At 40.9% G+C, this 18,853-nt stretch overlaps 1 protein-coding gene across 1 annotated transcript in view; it reads left to right on the top strand.

Moving 5' to 3' along the window:
* The first annotated feature begins 2,826 nt into the window (after window positions 1-2,826).
* The window catches only part of LOC141771551 (leucine-rich repeat and fibronectin type III domain-containing protein 1-like protein), a 203,283-nt gene continuing 187,256 nt past the window's right edge, over window positions 2,827-18,853 (top strand). The window contains exon 1 of the mRNA XM_074641949.1: window positions 2,827-4,160. The gene's annotated coding sequence lies outside the window, so the exon portion shown is untranslated. The remainder of the gene's footprint in view (window positions 4,161-18,853) is intronic.

Raw genomic sequence — 18,853 nt, 5'->3', positions numbered from 1 at the left:
AATCGTCACATTTTAAAAACTGGAAAATGCCCATCTTTAGATTCCTCGATTATCAAAATTGATTAATGTCTGTCGACTAATTGCTTAACCAGATAATTATTTATGTGCTAAAGAAATATTTAGCTGCAGTGCTGTTATACGTTTTTGACTCCTAGAATGTATTTTTAGGGGTTTTTAGGGGGAAAAAAAGTACATATCTCCTTGAATTAAGGGACGTAAACTTCTTGCATATCAAATGCCTTGCAAAAGGAAGTGCTCTCTCACCTTTCCTTTAAAGCAGTGTGATCACAGCCTGTCCTCCAGTTCTGTGTTCACTGAGTCTGTATTTTTTCCTCCAGGGTTTATTAGTCACACTGGTCTGGTAGTCTGCCACCACATAGACCTGCTGTCTATTTAGGGATAAATGTGTTTCCAGTTTGCGTGAGGATTGTGTTGCTCTCTCCATATTTGTGTGTTCTGTGTTAGAGTTTGGTTTGGACAGATGCTGTGAAGGGTTAGCTTGACTGAATGAAGCTGTGGGACCAGCTGGCGGATGAAACCTCTGCTTTGGCTCAGTGCAGTGGTGAGAATTAAAGGTGCTGTTTGCTAAATGATTGTCATATTTGATTGTTATTAGAGGATATTGAACAAATTATGCCCCGCATGCAGAGTCTCAACGGCATTTCTGAGGGCAGTAAATATTTGCAGAATTCTTCTATCAACACTCCTCTGTATCGCTTCTTATCTCTCTCACCTTCTTTCCAATCCTTTTGTTTTCACTTGCTTATGAACTCAATACCATGGCTGGATTTGTATGTGTTTGTATACCTATACTGTATTTACACAGCTCTGATAACACAACTCAGTGGGATCCTTCAGGTTAGGGAGGATTTATCATTTGAGGTTCCCAAAATGAGCACATTTAGTTTTTCCCTGGGGACACCAAGCCTAATTAAAACATTGCAACTATGGATAGGAACCATCAGAAACAAGACTCTGACCCATTTTCCTGCTCTGACCGATAGCTAAAGAAATGCTGCTGCAGGCTTATTAAAATCTCATCACATTACGCCTTCAAATGCCACCAGAAGTGACTTTCATGCATGTTGTTTCCCAAAATAAACTTCCAAAACCTCCCCACCTCGGATTTTGTGTCTCACTCAGTCCATCTCTCTCACACACGCACACACACATTTATTTATCTTTTATTAGACTGACCTTTAGCCTATACAGCCCAGAGGTGTTTCTTCTTAGATTGAGGTTATAGAACATGAAGCAAAGCGTCAGAGTTTTCATTTTCCTGGCCCCCCATCTAATCTCTACCCGTTCTCTTAATGTGTTTCCTCTGTTATTCTCTTTATCTCTTTATTATCCCCTGCCCTCCCAGCCCAACCACCACCAACAACCACAACCCTGAACTATGTGGTGTTCTGCTAGCAGTGCACCATATAATTCATCCCATCTCTTGCTAATCAGAGCATTGTAGAGCACTCACACTTTATAATCCATGAAATCCTGCAGAATCTATAAAGTGAGCACAGTAATCTGCCTCCTGCACCAGCTGTTTCATCCGTTTTTCTGATCCTAGCATTCATCGCCGCTGCTACTGAGTAACCGTGCCATCAGATGCTTTGGTTATCTATGTCAAAGAGGAAGTCACATACCTCTGCATCTATAGTGACTCCTAAACAGAAAGGTCTACGCTAAATGCCACAGTCATTTCATGTTGTTTAGTGTTTAGCCATCTGATTACACTGTTATCAGGCCATTAAATAGGTGTTATTAGTGGTTATAAGCCCCATAGATGTGGGCCAGTAGGGCCCTGCTACACCCAATAGTAGGTTTTATCATCTATTCCATGTCTTGGCTTGGTTTTGTTTTCAATGTTAGGTTTCTGGCTGCTAGCGGTAGCTTTATATATACCGTACAGACATGAAAGTGGTATCAATCTTCTCATCGAACTCTCAGCAAGAAAGAAAATACGCGTACTTCGCAAAACTTCAAACTATTGCTTTAAAAGGTGCAATGTGTAATATCAGGCCACATGTTCCAAACAAATAGGGGGTATCATTTCACCTCTACAACTGGGTACACACAATCTAAATTCATCGGTTACTACACATTTTTTGATAATGTGACTTCTGAATGTTTTGAACTAAAATTCCGGCCAGATTTACATATTGCACTTTTAAATGTAAGATGTAGTTGCCAGTTCTGTCTCCAATGGCAACCAGGAGTCCATCTAAGGAAAGTAACAGCTTAAAATCAATTTTCAAACTAGAGACCATCTTGCTTGATGGGATCACACCAGCCGCAAAGCCAAATCGGGCCAGCGGTGTACAGTGGGGGGGGTCCAATACCCCCCTAACCCGGGCACCCTTACTCAGACCACACCCATCTTCAAACTCAACCTTTATTTTGATCTCGCCTACACTCTTGTAAAGCTTTGTGACCCCAAATTGGGCCGAGGGCGTAAAAAAACGCCTCTGTGGTCGTTCCTGCAATATCTCCAGGTGCCCATTTTGGATGATATACAGTACAGGGTGTGTTTGGGAGATTGGGAGCATATTTAGACGAAAAGAGAAAAAATGGGATTTTAATGGGTAATTTTATATTGTTATTAAAAAAAACAAAAAAAACGTTCTTTGTTTTGGATCCCAGAACATGCATAGACAGTATTTAAAAAAAAAGAATAAAAGATCACTTTTGTGTTACCTGAAAAACTTAAAGTCATAATAAATAATACTAAAATCATAGTGTAGGCACTTGCATTCGCACGGCCCTCTTGAGGTCCCCGCCCCTCACTTTGAGGACCTCGCCGTGTCGGTGTGTGTGTGTGTTTCCAGACAGACCCAAACTATCTCGGCTACTTCTCCCAGGCAAACGCCCCATCAGCGATGGCATCACGCACAGTCGTCATAACGTCTCCATCCGTTATTACCAGCTTGTAAATCCCGGAGCAGCGATTTGTCCATAGAACAGAGTAGGACGGAGGACGGAGGACACGGAGGGAAGAAGACAAACACACAGGAGAAAAGAGGAGAGGAGAGGAGAGGAGCGGGTAGGCGTATATCGCCTCCTGGGACAAAAAGCCGCGCAGTGTGAAAGTAACTGCAGGAGGAGGACGAAGCGCTTTTTAACGACAGGGAGGAAAAAAGGACATGAATGATTTGAGGCTGCATGGTTTCCTGGATTAATCATCTTTTTTTCCTGACCTATAACGCCTCCATCCATCCATCCATCCACCGGGCAGCACGCACACTACTGTCCGGCTGCCTCTCCTCCTTTGGAGAGAAACCGACGCCGGAGAGAAGAGAGAGGTCAAGACAAAGTCACTTCTGTGGCTGAAAAAAGGAGGTGGACGAGCGTTTACAAGCTCCTCTGATTCTGCAGTTTATTTTGTACTCTTTATTGTTTAATCTCTTATACCTTGAGGCTGAAAAATCACCTCCCTTCCGACCATGCAACAACAGAAAAGGATGATTAACCAAGTGGAGATGCAAAGTGGATGAGTGAGATGTGATGCTGGTGTTTCTATAAAGGGGAGTTTAAACGTGGAGACCGGCTGAGGAGCCCAAAAAACGACGCTTCACCGAGTACAGAGACGTTTCCTCCCTCTCCATATCCATTGCCTTTCTTCTCTGACTGGATCCCAGCGATATTAACCCCCCGACGTGTTGGGTGTTTTCCTTAAAAATGACCGATTAACAGGAGTCTTACGCGAGGAGAGCTCATGTGGAGACCGAACGAGTGCGCAACGCGGCGGTGCGCCGGTTTGACGGCGTTTTTTTATTTCCACGCGCAAAAAGCTCTGTCCCAGTGGATCAGCAGCGGCGGACACCGGATTGCTGTAGGTTACCGGCTGCCACCGGTCCCGTAGGCCTGCCTGCCTACCCCTCTTTTTTTTAATGCAAACTCAACGGGAACTAAAGTGAAACGCCTCGCTTGCCCCATCACCAACACCACCGCTCCAGGAGCCCCGGTGCAATACCATACATAGGCTATAAAAAAGAAAAAAAGTGGATATATTTGTTTTTGACAAATGATCTGAGCAGGAGGAGGATTATTTAACATATAGGCTGAGTGGAGTTCTTCACCTGGCTTGTCAAAGAAGGGGGAGATAACCGGAGGAGAAACAGCCTCTACCTAACCGGAGAGGAGGAGAGGAAGAGACGCACCAGGTATGACCGTCTCCTTTATCTACTTTTCTCATCTGTCCGATTATCCCTCCTCTCCTCTCCTCCATCACCTTCTGCTTTCTGTGTCTTCTCGCTTTATTTGTGCTCCAACGTTTTTTAAAAGGGTTCATTTGCAATTTTTTAGGAGAGCTGAGTTGAGTGCACAGAGATGGAGAGAGATGGAGAGAGAGGAGGCAGATGGGGAGATAATGGCGCTCGTGTTTTCTCTCTCTCATACGATTTACAGATGGTGATAGGCTATATATTCTGTAGATTAAAAGACAGAGGTGGAAGGAGGTGGAGAGAGATGATGAGGGGGTTGTAAAGCATGCAAAGTGTGAAGAAATAGGTCTGATGAGGAGATGAGATAGATAACAGCATGAGGAGGAGGAGAAGGGGGCAAAAGAGGAGAGTGAGAGTTTAGAGGAGAAAGGGGCGACGAGGGAAGGATGGATGGATATAGATATGGAAGAAACACTGAAGGGATGAGAAGGTTGCAATTGATTAAACTGGGGGGAGAAGTGAGACAGGAAAGACTTAAAAGGAGTTGGTATAGAGGAAGATTACATGAGGAGAGGGTGCTGAGATGGAATAGAGAGGAGATGGGCTGGGTGATAGGAGAGAGGTGTTCAGGGGGGAAAAAGGGAGAGAAGAGGACATAATGGCAGGTGAGAGAGAGGGAGGACTGCTGGAGAGGTGAGTAGAGAAAATAGGAGAGGACAGGAGAAGGTAATGGGTAGTGGGCCAAGAAGATAGGAGATAGGAGATAGAAGAGGAATGGGAAAAGAGAGAGAGAGAGCAGGTGTTTGCAGCTGGCATTGAAATGATCCCTTAAGAAAGCTCTAAGCAGCATCATGCTGGAGGCCAAGTGTAGAATACCCTGACAGTGCTTTGTGCTGCATGGTATTATCCAACGGACTGCTGCGTAATGGTCGTTGCTGCACCATGGAGACAGAAGGAGAGACACAAGAAGAGAGAGAGAAGAAGAAGAGGGGGAGACAGCTGCACACAGTTTAGTTTGCCATGTCAGCTCATCAGCTCCTCTTTACCTGGTGAATTTCCTCGTCCCTAACTGCCCAATTTGCATTTTGATGGGGTTTTTGCGATGGCTCTAAGCCACCGTAAAACACATGTAAACACACATGCAAGATTAAATGAGGTTTGGAGGGGAAGTCGTTCCGCGGTTTTACTGTTTCTGTCTCCAAATGTTGTATACCTGTGGCTTAGCTGAAGCCTTCAAAATCTTTCTCTCATTCTCTCTTGCTTGTATTGACACATCATGTTTGAATGTGGCTTGGAAACACTGGCCAAGTCTAGTTTTTAATGCATTTCAGATCACAATCTTAATGCATGTAATCATGGTGCACAGTTAATCAGGATCTTAACATGCTGGGAAATGCTGGAAGTAAATGGCATCATAAAGGGCACTCTCTTTCAGCGTGTATCTTTGATCATGACCCCATTTGCACCACGCCATTCACTCAAACACTGTCAGAAGATTTTATTAGGATTGAGCTTAGAGCCTCAAACTTGGCAAATATGCCCAAAGAAGATTGCCGGCTGACTTTTTCCTCCAAACTGACACGAAAATAAATTTCAATCATGCCCGTGTGTAATTAGGAGTTGATGTAGTCCTAGAGTGGGCTGTAATGAGCTGGGCCTGGATTCTCTAAATCATCGTGGTTACTGACATTTCTGTCACACTGAGCGTGCCAAACAGGCGCACAGCATTCTGGGTTATAAGCTCATATTCTGGTCAAGCTCTTCTTTGAGATGCGTCTTCATATCCCACTCATGAATACCACTATACATGAACAGAATATTCTCACACTGCCATGGAAACAGAGTTTACACAGGCGGTCAAAAAATAAAAATAACATTTTTAAAGAGCCTCAGGGAGACGTTGTTAGGTGCAGCTATTTTATTATTTTAGTTTTCTCATGGCTTAATCCTAAAGAATCCTGAAACAAAATGGATATATCTGTGCATGCAAGCACACTGATAAAGAACTAATGTTTTCAAAAGCAATGGCTCTGAGCATTTTCTGGTTATGCCGCAGTGAGGTGAGACATAGAAATTGGACATAAACTGTTTAATGATCGCAAACAGCCCAATTTGTGAAGTCCCTGAATCCATGACACAACTCTGAATGTTACGTTTATTCACGTGGGAAGAGCTATTTGTGTTCCCTTTTTTGGAAAAACACATTAATTGTTTTTGGTTTGTTCTTTGAAAACACCTTTACTCATTGTGTGAGTCATTTTCAAAACAACTGAGTGCACATAAAAGCCCTCAATTGCTAACTTAGAGCATATTATAGCACACTGAGGGCTAAAACAACCTTGGGCTGCCGAGTTCTGCCCGGGGTTTCTCCTTAAAGCGGAGTTTTTCCTTGCCATTGTCGCAAAAGTCACGGGAGATCTCTTGTTGGGTCTCTAAATTATAGAGTACGGTCTAGACCTGCTCTATATGAAAAGTGTCTAGAATTAACTTCTGTTACGATTTGATGCAAATTAATTGAGTTGAATTAAAACAAATAAATCTATTTAATTTAAAGTTAATGTAATAAAGTTAATGTTATAAACGTCTTGGTCTTTACTGCGTTGCATTAGAATGGTGCTACAACTTGATAAGCATATTAGTATCATAGTGGGCAAGCAGTTTAAATGTGCTAAGACTCAGGGCCTGCCAGACCGTATAAGCAAATGAAAATGACACCACTTTCTTGTCTGTACTATAAATACAAAGCTAACACCAGCTGCAAGTTAGCTTAGCTTAGCATAAAGACTGAAACAACCTGTCCAAAGGTAACAAAATCCACGTACCAGCACCTCTAAAGTTCATCAATTAACATCTTATATCTTGTTCATTTCATTTAAAAGTGCAAACCCAAAGTGTAAAAGTGACACGTTGTGGGGCTATGTGCTGGACAAGTTCTGGGCCAGGGGCAGTAACTTCCTGTTTTTTTAATGAATTAAACAAATGAGATACAATGTGTTAATTTGTTAAGTTTAGAGGTGTTAGGTGGATCATGTTATATTTGGAGCTCGTCTAGTTTCCACCGGTTTCCAGTCTTTATGCTAAGCTAACTGGCTGCTGGCCCAATATTTATATTTACCAATGAGAAAGTGGCATCTTCCGTTTCATCTAACTCTCGGCAAGAAAGCCAAAAAACATATATCTCAAAATGTACTATTCCTTTAAACATCAGATGTCAGAATGGATTAAGTAAGGACATATTGGATTGACAGACTCAAATATACTGCGCAGCCAGTTCTAAGGGGTGTGCAGGAAAGGCAGAAATTCCCTGCAGAGAGGAAAGCCAAAGACACATTTGACCCAGATTTCCAGTATGAAAACAGTCCGTGAAAGTGGCGCTCCATGATCCCTCTGGCTTATTAGGGTTTAGGCTGAAGGTTACAGAAAACATACCAGAGGGATAACTGGGGCCAGAAAGCGTGAGAAAGCTGCTGTCAAAACCATCCGATCATTTTGAACATTGCAATCATACGTATACTGCTGTCCTATTACTCAGACGGCTATAGAGTCACTCAGATTAGCAAATGGCTGGGTTCTTTTTCTCCCTTCTAATTGAGTTCAGCAGAGGTGATTGATGGGAGACGGCATGGGACAATTGAAAAGGGAGAGTCCATTAAAGGAATACTTCACCCCCAAAAATGACCATCAATTACTCGCCTCATGTTACCTTGAACTCTTGAGGAAAACTTTTCCTGCATGCCTCCATGGCAAACGACAAATTCAAAACTGAGAAAGAGAACATTTTTGATACATTGAAGTAAATGAAAGCCACGCTTCACAACAACAAAACTATATCAAAACACCCGTTTACAAACTCTCACACAACTCGTGCACTATAATCCAAGTCTAATTTATCCAGTCGTATCCTCACTACTTCCAAAACACATATTCGCTAAAACCTTACTACTTCCGCAAGAACAGTCTCACATTGTTTTGATATAGTTTTTCTGGCCCACATTTACTTCAATTCATCAAGAATTTTCTCGTTTTTTGGGTTCTCAGTTCACCGTGGAGGCATGAGAAAAAAAACAAAGTTCTCTTCAATAATTCGAGGTAACACTGGGTGAGTAATTACAAATAGTCATTTTGAGGGTGAAGTATTAACACTTCCACTACTTCTGCAAGAGTTGGCAAAGCGCGGTACTTCTTGTTTACTGTACAGTTTATTGAATCATGTTGAGTCAATAAAGCAAGGAGGAAGGCTTGATTCTGAGAGGAAGAAGCATGGAATAAAATCAGTCCAGTTTTACTTTGCTACATTATTACAACAATCTGGGACTCTATAAAAAAGTTGTATAATGGATTACACAATTATGAACCCTGAGTTGCATAGGTCTGTGCTAATAGTGTGGTTCTGACTCATCAGTGGCCATGACTGATTGGCTAGAAATGACACACAAGCACCTTTTGAACTGACTTCGAACAATGGACCCTTCGTTTTTTTTGACGCCATGTAAAATACCTTTCATTCTGTCAACCTCCGATTGAATAATGAAGCTTGAGAGAAGTGTAAATTCTGGAGGAGTGTAAGTCTAATTGATTGATGTGTCTGTTTGAGCGAGAGAGACGGAGCAGAAAAGAAATGGGACTCACACAGAGAAGCTCAATGAGTTTTAGAGAGAAGGAAAATACAGTTTCATCTCTGTGGGGAAATGATGTACAGAGGTCTGCAGGTACAAGCGAGGCTCACGCCGTGGTGTTTGTTATTCAGACTGAATGTTTATTGCAACATATCCTCATACATTGGTTTGTATGATATCTTACAAAAAGTTATTCCTCATTTTCCGTGTGTTTTCCTTTGAATATTCAGCAACACGAGTCCAATTTAGGTTTAGGAAAAGATCGATTTGGTTAGATTTAGGCAGCAAAACTCTTTAGTTAGGTTTAGGAAAAGATCTTAGTTTGGATTAAAAAAGTCGCGTAACCCTAGTACGGAAGTTATGTGACAAATAAATCAACTTTAACTTCTGGTTTCACACGGTACGAACACCTGTCTCTTGGGCGAAAGGTACAGTGTTTTTTGACCCACCCATCCACCCCTACCTCCTATCTACACAGCGTTTGTCTCTCTTTATACTATACCTGGGTCACGATTACGTGATTACCCCAAGTTAAGGAGTTCAAGTATCTCGGGGTCTTGTTCGCGAGTGAGGGGACGATGGAACGTGAGATTGGTCGGAGAATCGGAGCAGCAGGGGCGGTATTGCATTCGCTTTACCGTACCGTTGTGACGAAAAGAGAGCTGAGCCGGAAGGCAAAGCTCTCGATCTACCGTTCAATCTTAGTTCCTACTCTATGGTCATGAGGGTTGGGTCATGACCGAAAGAACGAGGTCGCGGGTGCAAGCGGCCGAAATGTGTTTCCTCAGGAGGGTGGCTGGCGTCTCCCTTAGAGATAGGGTAAGAAGCTCAGTCATCCGTGAGGGACTCGGAGTAGAGTCCTTGCTCCTTTGCGTCGAAAGGAGCCAGTTGAGGTGGTTCGGGCATCTAGCACGGATGCCTCCTGGGCGCCTCCCTTGACCAGCTGGGAGGAGACCACGGGGAAGACCCAGGACTAGGTGGAGAGATTATATCTCTACTCTGGCCTGGGAACGCCTCGGGATCCCCCAGTCAGAGCTGGTTAATGTGGCCCGGGAAAGGGAAGTTTGGGGTCCCCTGCTGGAGCTGTTGCCCCCGCGACCCGATCCCGGATAAGCGGTTGAAGATGGATGGATGGATGGACGATTACGTGGATCACATACAAATTGATTTTGTGAGATATATGAATTACAGTGCATTACTTTTCGTAGGTATAGCTACGAATGGTGTATGCGAACAGCCTGGTTTATTTGTACACTTTGGTGTATGGATATTTGAACATACACAATGATGTGGCTGCAGTAAGGGCCTAACGTTTGCAAGATGAAAAATTGGAGTGATGTTGCAGTGATGAAAGACGTGCAAGAATGGACAGGCTGAAGAAATGGAAGGATGAAAGGAAGGGAAGAAAGAAAGGCGAAAGGCTGGAGGTAGAAAGAAGAAAGAAAAATGGAACATAGAAGGCTTTTGGGGGAAATTGAACTTTATTCAACAAGACGGGTCAATTTAGAACAAATTCTGTGTTTGGGTGAAGCGGAGAGAGGAGGAGGAGATAAGGAAATGAGGGGAGGGGAGAAAGGGTTGGTGAGGAGGAGGAGGGGGAAAGAAAAGGACGGGACACACGAGAGGAAGAAGGAATCAGAAATGAGAGGAAAAAAAAGAAGAGCATAAGGTGAGAACATTTCGTCGTGAAGCTCTAGGTGTTAAGACTGTGATATGGCAACACGCTGTTTTATAGTTTTTAATGTCCAAAATATGTCATCATGATGCTCTCAACACAGCGACATGCTGTCCACTACAGTAGGGGTTTAAATGTCTACACAGTTAGTTTATGTGTGCATGTGCATGGCAACAGATGCTGGTTCAGTGGCGCAATCCCACCTCACCGGGGAAGAGCGGGTGAGAGATGCTGCTGAAAGAGAGAGAGAGAGAGGTGAAGAGAAGGAGGGAGGGATTGTGCCAGGAGAAAGAGAGGAGCGAGCGGCGTGCTGAATGCCAAGCAGCGTGGTATTAGAATGGTGCTGTGTTGAGAAGGCAGGCAGTGGGATATAACACCGCTCAGCTAAACCACAGTATCCTGTAAGTTCCCAAACTTCATCTCTGGGGATGACAGATTTATTGTCTTCTTTTTTTCTTCTTCAACCAGTATCAGACTTTGCCAATTTTAGACTGTGCTTTATTTGTTTGTTTTCGTCACAGCCCCAAAACAGATTTTGCCGATTTATTATGATTATGTAAACAGTCTACAGCCGATACAGTCTACTATACAGTTATAACCAGTAGCTATGGATGCCTCAAATTTGTCATATGGGGATCTATTTTTATCATCCTTTGACATCTTTGGGTCTTGGGAAAATAATGGTGTGCAGCAACAATTATCTGCCTTTGTTTCTTACTACCATAGACTGTATATAAGAAGTGAACATAGTCACCATGACGTCACCCCTGTGGACTGCTATTTTGAAGCCTCGAGTTTGGCTGTCGGCATCTTGGTATTTGGCCCTCAGTGAGGGCCAAATACCAAGATACCAAAATGGTGAGGGCCCCTCACCATTTTGTTTTTTTGCAACCAGAAGTGACACGAAAGGGTGGAACTAAGTACAACCGAACGCTGAATAAGACATCTTTAGGCGACCAAAAAGGTTATTATTAACTTTCATGAACTGCAAAAACACTGTGAAATGGTAAAAGTTTTACGACGAAAACATGAACAACTCCCAGACCGGACAACGCCGTGGTATTAACCTGTCAATCACAAGGTAGCCACGCCATAAAGCATACCCTGCTTTATGGTCTATTTGACTCTAAATGGGACCATAATTTACTAAATGAACATCATCAGAAGACTTGAAACTAGTGATTGAGACCATAAACTCATTTTTACAATGTTTACTGAGGTGATAAATCGAGTGAGAAGTAGGGTCATTTATTCTTTATTCATAAATATTCATTCATTTTTTTTTATCTATAATTTCACTGTTATGTTCATTTTGCACTAAAGGTCTTAATTAAATGAGAAAATACTCAGTCATTTTCATTCGTCAAGTATTTAATTCACACAGGAGTATACAAACATAGGTTTCAATATGTGGTTATTTCCTATGGACTATTTACTTCTTGAATTACCAGAAAACATGCTATATAATGATATGTATCGTTATCAAGATATGAAATAATCTATATTGTGATAGAAGCTTTTGGCCACTTCACCCAGCCCTATGATTAGTCTTGGTTTTATCTGGTGGAGGTACCGATCTCTGTAAAGTCACACACAGCATGTCATTATGTATTTCTACATTTACTCATTTGACAGATGACTTTTGTCCAAAGCGACTCACAAATGAGGTACAATCCAAGCCATGGCGGATCAAGGCAAAGCATTTGTCACAGCCCAAAGCATTTTTTATATGCTTCACCTGGCTTGAATTCTAATAGATTATTTAATATATACTGGAATTAATACATACCAATTGAGTGTCACCTTCTTTTGAAATGAAACCGAGTTGTGCATATGTCCAGCTCATATTGTTATGAGGAGTTAAATGTGAATTTTAGTCTGAAATATATTGAATTTTGGTTTTTACCAGTCAGTCATCCAAAACTAACAACTAGGTTACATGAGGGATTCCAGTATTTTCTGTTCCCAACCGACTATTTTAGGGATGTGGAACATGTGCCTCATCCAGTATGGGAACTTCAATCTTGGATAGCCTCAAAAGTCTGCCACTGGGGAACAAACAACGGCATGTGAGGAGATGATATGATCAGCCATGACTGGTAAAAACATTAGTCCTAATCCTGCCACTTCTATAACTCTGCTGAAGCCACATCAACACGTCTGGTCACATTTAGGCATGTGAATAAATTATTGCATTTAAAATCATGATTACAGTATTAAATTAGCATATTTTATGACCATAGTGGCCCACTGGTACTTTCCATTAATAATTTGTGTTACGGGGCGTAACAGGCTATCTCACCGTCACTGCGTATTTAGAGATTTATGGCTCTGCTGTAAGCACCCACAGCTTTTCCAATTAGTCCACAGTGTAAAACCAATCCACCAAAAAATAGAAAACAGTCTTAATGTAGAAACGAGTGGCTAACCCCGGTTACCCAGTTACACTATTACTAATACTGACTTGTGCTCTTGCTTTATAATAAAAGCCATAATCAATATTGTTTTACTGGGAGGCTTTTACATTGAGTGCAGCTTTTACAGTTTACAGTGCATTAACAGCATGCAAATGACATTGCCGTGGTTAGATTTTAATATTGCATAAATACATTGAAACACTAATTTCCTTGAAAAAAATATTTTGTATAAAAGTCAAATAAGCATAGTTACTGTAACAGAAAAAACAAGTTAAACAGGTGTCTAGACAGTTAATTAACAATTGTTGATAACTTGGGATTTTTGTTCAATATATTGATTTTATATGAATTCATCTTTTAATATTGGCTTTTTGTCATAATAATAATAATAATACATTTTATTTGGTGGCGCCTTTCAAGACACCCAAGGACACCTTACAAAGATACAATTAAACATAGAGAGATAAAAACAACTGGACATGACAGAGACACATTTATGCAGACACGTATGATGAACTGATGGACACTACAGAGAGTAGGCCAGTTTGGACAGGTTGGTTATGTATTTTTTTATCTGGTCACATCTTGTTTCAGTAACACCTTACATTATGTTACACAGAAATGTGAGTAGTTGCTAAGGAACAATAATGCATAGCTCCTGAATAACTCTAATTGGATGACTAATGAAGAGTTACTGGAGAACAAACTGGGAGATACTATATTAATGAATCATTAGAATAGGGTTGTCATGATACCAATACTGAAACGATACCATGGCAAAAAGCTAAAACATCAAGAAAAGTAATGGAATAATAGATGACAGGACATGGAACTTAAATAACTTTTAAAATAACTTTAACAATATTTTGACAATGTTAATGTAAGGCAGTGCAGGATGTGAAAAGAAGCCATAAAACAACAATTTTTGGACCATAGTGTGTTCATATATTTTAATATCCAACCAAGACTGACTCGGAGAAACTGTTAATTTAAATCAGCTCTTTACAAGTTCACATCTCTCCACCATCACATGTCACGCTGCTTCTTTTGGCACGCCCACACTGCCCTGCTGTCACACATCGACGCAACTCATAAATATTAGAGATGCACTGACCGATGGGCCGCCGATCAAACCGGCCGGTTGTCAGCTGATTGGTCATTACCGGCGACTGGCCGATCAGTCTCTTAAATCAGATTTTTTGCCGGTCATTTTTACACATGTGTGCCACATAATGTTGGATGCAAGCAAGCGTTGGATGTAACATCAGATGCTCTATGTCCACTGTAATGTAAAACAAACCACGTATCTGTCTGGAGAAAATGCAAGTTATTTAATAGACAATGTTTTATCATGAACATGAGATTGAAGCTCAATTTTCCATGAATTAAAAGTTTAAACATTTTTTTTTGTATTCTGTCAGTTATAGTTCTTCAGAAGAAAATCGGAACCAGCAAAAATCAGAATCGGCAGGTCCGACTTTTAAAAAAATTGGTATTCGGAAACAGCCAAGAAAATTTAAATCGGTGCACCTGTATATTCTTTTATTAAAACACTCATTCAATTGTAATAAAAAGGAGTATAGTTCTGTTTTTAACAGCAGGGTATTGCGATATCTTTCTAGTATCGGTATACCGTGCATCACTATAAGTAATGATTAGTTTAGCAGTTTCTGTGCAGCTCAATGGTTGTTAACGGAGTTAATTAGGAACTAGTCATGAGGAAAGTGCTCTTTTTTTCCGATTCACAAACTAACCACTCATTCATTACTAATTACTTAATTGTCAGTTACTCTTTTTCTGCACCTCCAAGTAAAGTGGTACATCAGTATACAGTTTAAACTTTACTTGTCGTTCTTGTCTTCTCTTCAGTGAAACAGCTGTTCTGTGTCTGATCATGTCAGTTTTCCTGTTTGTACCCTTGTCTTTGCGTCTGACTGTACCCCTCTCCCCCCTCTCCTGTGTAATTGTCTTGGTCTGGGGTGACGGAGCAGACCTGACAAGCGAACCCAGATAGTGAACGGAGATAGATTGAAGAGGAGTGTCTGCTCTCTCCTCTATCTCCTCATCTATTACTCGTGTCTGACAGAGGCAGCGCAGCATGATGGATGGATGCCTCTCTCTATCTCTATCCACTTCTCACTCCATTCACTCAGTTTCGCTCTCACTCACTCATTTTTCTTCACTTGGTTTCTCTTCATCTTCCCGTCACTTGCTTCCTTCATATTTTTGTAATTTGTCTCTATGTTCTCTCTGTGACTATCTTTCAGTCTTTATTTTACTCTCTTTCTTCCTCTGAGGTATACTCTCTTTATTTCCTTTAGCATGTGCATGGTGGTTAAGGTACTGGGGCAGAGTTATCTATCATTCTGTGTTTGTTGCCATTTATCAGTCTGCTGTGTCTCAGACATGAGTGTCTGCTATCGGTGCTCACATTCAATTCTCCACTCTTTAATGCTGCCGGCATGGTTGCTTGACTTTTCAATTGTAAACGAACACAAACATGCGCAGGGCACACTTGGCCTAAAATAAACCTAAATTGAAAATAGTACAGCTGATGCAATTTAGAAGATAAGTTGTGGTAGTTCTGGGCTAAGAAAATACAGCCAGCACAGCAATATAGCTTTCCGTAATGGTTTCTTATAATGATGTGTCCTAAATTGTAGTTACAGTATATAGCTAAATAGACAATGCACATTGATCAACAGAAACAGAATGTAAAAAAGTTAACCAAATGGATCATTTTCATATGGTGTCTCTGGCCAGATATTAATATGTATAGTATCCAATGACTGTGGAGTGCCAGTCTGTAATTGTTATGGCAGGAGCCAACAGAGCATGGATGGGATTTGGACACTCTCTTTATTCCCTGCTTTAGTAAAATACTAAAATTCATAATATGCTTTTCTTCAGTAAATAGTAGCGCTTTATATCTGCAAAATGTCTCTGAAATGTTACCCGAGACAAAATCTTTATCCCAATGCAGCTGTGGTCGCTTCACTCGTCGATGCTATTGCTGTGGATGTCTTTCATTAAAACTACTGTCTGCTATTTATTTGTTCACTCCACTCTGTGACTCACTAGCTTGCAACGCTTAGTCTTTGCAATAGATTCCAGTGCAACATTTTTTTGCAACAGTTTTTGACACCTGCCATCCTGGAGTGCAATGGGTGACATTGGTAAAATAAATGACTGGAAATGGATCGGGATGTAAAACCTGTTGATACTGATCACAAACAAATCCCTTCTCAGTATCAAATCATGCAGATTGGCTCAGGATATCCCTAGTTGTTACACTGTTGCACACATTAATCTCTAACACACACACATTACTAGGGCTGCGTAATGGCATGAATCTGGCCTTAAGATGCATATCATGAAACGGGGGTAATGATTTAATATATTGTGATACTTTAAACAAGGCGATATATTGCGATGTTTTAAATCTAATTTTAGGAAAACTGTCATAGTATAAAAAACACACCATCATATGCATAAAATCAAGTAAAAAAAAAAAAGTGTATATCATAAAGTGGGCTTGTCTCTAAAGGGAAGACTTGTGGGTACCCATAGAATCCAATTTCATTCACATATCTTGAGGACAGAGGTCAAGGGACCCCTTTGAAAATGGCCATGCTAGTTTTTCCTTGCCAAACAATCTATACAGTGTTTTGGAGAATCGATACAGTATCGCAAAACACAATATCGTAATACTCAAGTATATCGGTATTGTCTTACACCACTACTTTACACGTTGATGTTTGCAAGAATACTAGACAAAGCCCACAGAAGTACTGGCATTCCTGTGCTATGTGGAACAAATTCTGTATTGCAGAATGATCACAAAAGAAAACGTGGCCATGGTCCACATGGCAAATTTCATTGGTGAAATGAATTGAGTTTGCTGACGGTTTCTTAATTTACTGTGGGAAAGAAGAGAGCCTGAAAGAAATGCATTAACCTCCCAGTTTGAAGATCACATACCAATTATACACCACATGTAATGATTTCCCCATGTCTGATGTACTTCTACGTCTCTCTGTGTGTCTATCTCGAGCTCGTTCTTTCTGAAGTGTGCTCCTCATGCTCTGGTGTGTGAGAGTGCTCTGATATTTGTGTACAGTGGTGTGTGAAGGTTTCATTTGGCAATTTAATCCACTGTTAATGTCAAGTTTAAAATTGATTTTCATTGTGATTGAATATGAAACTGCCTAGCTTTTTGTCCAGGGCTGACCAGGTCTTTTTTGGAGCGTGGCACACATTGTTTTGCAGGATGTCAAGAGATTTGAGGCCTAATTACTGAATGCTCAGAGACACCACACTATTATAACCATATCGGTACTGAACACAACATTATGAGTTCAACATGAACATGAACAAGACATTGCAATTGCTAATATTGCAGACAAAACTGTGATAACAACTAAAATACACAATATTCTGAAGCAATATGGCTGCCAATTTTTAATATGATTATTTATTTTCAATTTTATACTTACAGCCAACTATACAGAGTCATTCACATTGGTTTTTGCTGCATTTGTCCGTTCTCTATTGCATTTGTTCCCTAAAAACTACACTGGTAATTTCTAGTTTGATAAAGTAATTGCAACTCAATGCCCACTTACTAGCTTTTTCCAGAGCTTTCAGGAGCATCTCACAGTGTTCATCAGCCCCAGTACCAGTCCTGCTGCTGGAAGAGATACAGAGATGTGCTTGGAAGCGCTAGAAAAAAAGCCTTGAGTTAGGAATATTTTGTAAACTGTTTTTGGGCTTAACAATGCATTTTGAGGTTTTGCAGTTTCTAGGTTTCCAGAATATGTGGCCCAACTAAAACGAGGTCGTCTTGTAAAACTGTATGATAAAGAAGGAAAAATACCACAACATTCGTTCTGATTGGTCAAAAGTCTTGGCATTTGGTGCGGACATACTTTGGGCAAGTATTTAACAGTACAATTTTAAACATTTTCTGATCACATGAAAAATCACATTTTTATAAATAGTCAAAGTCAGGATTTTTGAAAAATTAGAAAAAACACCAACATTGTGTTTATTAAATGTTTTCCATATTAAATATTTTTTATATACTACATATGTGTGCATATCTTTGATATTCAACCTGTTATGAGTTCAGAGATAACAAATACTTGATTGTGCTCCTTGTAGTTTCTGAGACACAGACATTTTCTTATTATTTGGGCACATGGGACTACTATTTTTTTAGATATAAATTCACTTTTCAGCCAAGCGGTTTGATTGATTTTGATCCAAATCATCCATGCTTAGGCAAGCCCAGAGAAAACTTCCACCAAAGGAAATAAAAAAAATTCAGTTGCGGGCACAAATGGGTTAAAATATAATTACCTCATTATGGTCCCACCCTGAGTGTGTGAATGTACAGCACTTCTATCGTACTGCTCAGTGCACAAATGCACAAAGGGCTCTTGGGGCTTTAACGTTGTAGACTTTCTTCCCCCAATCAGTGCACACTGCAAACAGTATTACAAGTGAACACACAGATTAATGAATGCACAGAGCCCGGCTCTTATAGAAGACTTCCTCAGCACTTAAAAACCTTCCCATGCCTCTTGATCTTGACGTCACAGAACATTTACCATAACATAGGATGTAATGCGCGCTCTTTAGGGCATTGTCTGATGCGTTAAGGGCGATAGGTGTGAGTATGTCTCCCCGAACTAATTTGTAGCTACACCTACTTCACAGAATTACAAGTAATAAATTCCAACCTTGTCATCGGTTTTGAAAGCAGGGACAGTCAACCCCTCAGCCTTGATGCAGCCCGCTCAGCAGTTCACAAAATGAGTGTTTGTTAATGCAGGATAAAAGGACAGACCTTGCTGGGTTGAAATGGTCCACTTGACGCACCGTGAGCCTGATAGTCTGCGAGATAGTCGGGAGAAATAATTAGACTTGAGAGGGCAATCTACTGTAGATAATGGCGCTCTTCCGGACCTAGCAGGTTAACAA

The sequence above is a fragment of the Sebastes fasciatus genome, chromosome 7, assembly GCF_043250625.1.
Source record: "Sebastes fasciatus isolate fSebFas1 chromosome 7, fSebFas1.pri, whole genome shotgun sequence".
Lineage (NCBI taxonomy): Eukaryota > Metazoa > Chordata > Actinopteri > Perciformes > Sebastidae > Sebastes > Sebastes fasciatus.
Note: the sequence above shows the minus strand (reverse complement) of the source record. Positions and strands in the feature narration are given on the sequence as shown.